A 4,625-nucleotide genomic window follows, 5' to 3' on the forward strand; every position below is an offset into this window, starting at 1 on the left:
ACTTCTTAGAGTGAAAAAACAAAAGCGGGGCAAAGATTTCTAAAAGAAAAGACGAACACCTGGGGCTTTTGACGGTTGCAGAATTGACTTTTTTTTTTAGCTTTTCATCATTTTATAATGTTATTAAATCCCAAAGTCAAATCTCTTCTAAGTCATATTTGATATTTGTAGAATTTTTTATAACAACTGAAGTTGTTACTTGATTCAGCTATAAAATGGCTGGAAAAGACCCTTTAAAACTTATTAAAATAGCGGATAAAAAGGTAATTTATCCAGTAACTTGAAAAATCCAACTCACTACATATGAGCAGCTAAATCATCTTCATCAAGCAGGTCTAGTAGTAGTTTCCAAGTTCATCATGTAAATGTGAGGAGGACCAAAGACGTTCTCACCAGCAAGTTTATTAAATCACTGTTCTTGAAGAGGTTTTCTTTTTTTTTATCCTTTACTGTTTTCTCCTCTTCAGAACAATAGCCGAAAATAAAAATTAGCCGGCAGAGAAGAATGAAGAGCTGGATTCGTGCCTGTCCTGCGGCGTCTCATTTCACCCAATTGGAGGACACCGGCACATCTGGAGGAATGCCACCGTCTCGGTCAGCAGCCCAATTTCAACGACATTCCGAGGCTGCAGCGAAACTGACAACACCGGCAATCAAACACACCTCGTCGTCGCCTGCAACAGGATTTAAACAGAGGTGTCCTTTTCTGGGCGCCTTGTGGAAAGCTTTTATCTGCCATGAAAAAAATGACAAGGTTGAACAAGAGAAACGAGGGGAATGTTTGTGTTGTTGAAAGCAAGCCGAGTCCCTGGAATATAAATGGGGAGTCTGACGATTTTCTTGTCCTGGTGGAAGGAGTGAAAGTCCTCCGTAGAGATGAATAATAAATGCTGTGGACTTCCGCCGCTTCATGTTTACCGTCTCACATGTCAGCAATAGATCGCCTAGATCACACGTGTCAAACTCAAGGCCCGTGGGCCAAATCCGGCCCGTCGTGTCTTTTTATGTGGCCCTCGAGATTCTAGACTAAACACTAAGTGTGGTTAAATATTATGTTATCAATCAAATCAATGCAGTTTTTATCTGTTTACTGCCAAATTGTATCAACCAGTCCCTCCAGTATCTTGAGAATTATCGTGGAAATTCAACAAATCCCCGCTCTTATTTTTTTTGTGAGTTTATTGCAGATTTTTCTGAAAATTGTCAAAACCTTTCTTACTTGTACTAAACAGCCGCCTCAGCCTTAATTTATGTCACATTATAGTCCTTGATCTATACAGCAAGTAATAAAAAGTCACATTTACCGTAATCAATAAGTGCAAATATCGCAAATACTTCCAAATTAGTACCAAAAACGCTTACATTTTTATTTTAAAAAAATCGAAGTGTTTGTGTATCATGAAATCCTGGCGGGACTGAAAAGATGTTCAATAATATTACTTAATTTTAAGAAGTCATTGATATCTTAAGAGTTTGTAAACAGGTTTTATTGATACACTCTGGCAGAACTGGCCCTTTAAGAGTGTTTACGGTCTTGATTTGGCCCAAAGTGAAAATGAGTTTGACACCCTATCTAGATATACTTCTTACCTGGGAGAAGGAAGAAAATCCCCTGCAGTCCTTCGTATAGAAGCGTGTTGATGGCAGCTTCATAAATGCCGTCTGATAAAGCTCCTCCCTGAAAAAGGAACAATAATCATGAGATTCACTGCATTGAGATTTATTAGTTTCCTCAAAGAAAGTCTTGAAACTTTATAACTTTTCTATATTTGATCATCAAAACCAAATCGCTTGGGGTGTAAATGTATTTTCCGTGAAAAGCACAAGACATCATGACGACTGTTATGGAAGTTTCATTTAACAAAGAATGAGAATCTGTTTCAATAATAAGAGAAATATTAATCTTTGTCTTTAAGTTTCTTTATTCACCACCACAAAGGAAACATTTCATTTCTTTGGTATTTTATTGCATGTCTTTATAAACATGTCAAATTTAGCTTTTTATTCCCCAAACTTTTCACAAAACAATTCCTTCGCATTATTCAGGTGGATATCTGATGCTTTTCTCTTTTATTTTGCTGTTTTTCCAGCAGAACTCGGATTGAAATCTTCAAGATCATTGACGACATTTCATGTGTTCCCCGTTAAATCAGATACGGTTCTGACTAGTAGAAAATCTATTCACACTAGTTTTCTTTGGAAACTGCAACTAATTACCTTTAAAATTATCTCACATGTAATGCAAAATAATCTTTTTGAAATTGTAGGTGGAAAAACAAACTGCTGCCATCTGTCTCGCCTAATAGCAGGTAAAAGATGTCTTGTAAAATTAAAATAAAGGTTGTCATTTTCTGAGTTTTTTTTTTTGTGCTATAACTTTCAGAGTTTTAGCAATAAAGGTTATTGATTACAAATTAACTCCACACTTTTGTGCTTGCCAATGCAGACTTTTGAGACTTTGGTGTTTCTGATCCGAAAAGCTTTAAAAGAGGCTTTGTTGGAGACGTTATACAGGCAGTGAGTAAAAAGCAGACAGCTTTAAAACTTTTGTGTCACAGCACTTTATTCATTAACCTCCCAGCAGTTTATAGAAACCAAAGGACATTCCTTTCACCGACTGACAGTGCATCCCGGCTCTCATTTCTTCTCTGCCAATCTGCGTTTCCCGACGCTCTCCTCTGAAATCGTCTCAGCAATTGGTCCGGTTCTCCTCTAAACCTATTTGCCTCAGGGCCACCTTTCCTTGTCCTTTAACTCCATTGTTTCTATTTCATTAACCTAATCACTCACAGTCGGATATTTTTCCGTCTTTCCCCTTCGCGAGTCCCCTCGCCCATCCCAGCGGGGAGCTTTGTGAAGGTGAGTCTGCCGATTAGCATCCAGCTGATGTACAGTCCCCCTTCCAGACACGACCTCCGCGGGTTCCCACAGGATGTGCCCAACGTGCACACACTCAGCTGGTCACACTGAGGCCTGGTGATGATGGGCTGAATACGTTGGACCGAAAAATGTTTATGGAAAAGACGAGAGCATTCTAGCTCAGGATCTAACTGGATATTTCTACTGCATAGTGGATTACTACAGGGGACAGCTATCTAAAAGCCATTTTCTTGTGCTTCTTGTGGACTTTTATGTTATAAGTGCCAATGAAGTGGACACTAATGCGTCATAAAATACACTATCAACTACTGGCCATCAGCTGCAAATGCAAGAAATTATTTTTTGTTAAATCCAATATGGCCGACCGACCCGGTCCCTCCTTCTACTGTAGGCGACTCTTGCAGGTAAAAAAAATATTGTGACATCAGATAACCCCTAAAGAACAATACTACTGTAACAACTTAGTTTTTGGAGAAAATTACAATTGATCACCTAAAAAAAAAAATAGTTGAATAAATTTTCTTTTTACATTTTTTTCCTACCTTTTTTATGCCTTAAGAAAATTTAAAAAATTGGGAAAAAAATCTTGACACAAAGGATCATAATTCATGCGGGTTAAAATTTCTAATGATTTCTAATAAAGCTCTGCTATTTTTTGCCTCTAGTATTTTAGAGGTAATGTGGGGCTTGTTGAAGCTGATTATTTTCAATGAGAATGGTGTACAGTTGTGGTGGCAGGTACAAATGTTTGCAGTAGTTTGTTTCTTCTTTAACAAAAGTCTCTTGACTTTAATTTATAACTTTTGTTTGTGGGTCTTGATTAGAGTTATTGACGTAGATTAAGACAGCCTTAACTTTTATTTCTTTATTTCCTGCTATTATTTTTAGCATCGTGTTTTTTTGGCAGCTTCCAATAAATACATTTGCTTCGTACATTTCACTGACACAAATGAGTTACGTTGCTCTTTACACTTTCTGTTTATTGTGGAACAATTTGCCTCAAACCGCCACATTATCATATCCAGTATTGTGCCGGTTCGTACTGTAAAATTAATAATTCGTAAAATTATTTTTTTGAAGAGGTGCACGTAACACTGACGTGATAAACATGCAGGTGTCTTTATGAATGTCTCTGACTGTTGTCATGAAGTGTCATTTGGTAAATAATGACACTTTTAATGCGAAGTTGCTCTAAGAGTTGCATCAAAGTGTCAATTTTGCATTCAAGTATCATTATTTGTGAAAAGATGCAAAGTTGTCACTTTTCATGAACTTTTGATGCAAATTTCCATTAAAAGTGTCATTATTTACTGAACAACACTTCATGACAACAGTCATAAACCTTCATAAAAACTCCTTCATCTTCATTATGTAATGTTTACGACCTTGTCATGTCAGTACTATTTATTGTCAGTCAGTGAAATAGTTCAGTCCGGTTCTGCTGTCTCTGGTTCAGGAGACGTGGGGCATTTGAAGCCTTTTTTCTGGATTTTGCTTGACAGTCCTCCCAAAACTTCGATTCTCCCCGTTGCTGGTGCACCTTTGCCTACCACACTTCTTCCTTCCACTCAATTTTCTGTTAACATGCTTCTTCATCAATGACTTAAACTCCCTGGGAATGTGAGTCTTCCCCTCGATTGTGTGTCCTACTGACAGTTTAAGGGCTCAGAAAACCTTTGCAGCTGTTCTGAGTTAATTAGCTGATTAGAGTGTGTTAGAGTGTGTTTCCAATAATTACCTATAAA

This window comes from Poecilia reticulata, linkage group LG21, assembly GCF_000633615.1.
Source record: "Poecilia reticulata strain Guanapo linkage group LG21, Guppy_female_1.0+MT, whole genome shotgun sequence".
Lineage (NCBI taxonomy): Eukaryota > Metazoa > Chordata > Actinopteri > Cyprinodontiformes > Poeciliidae > Poecilia > Poecilia reticulata.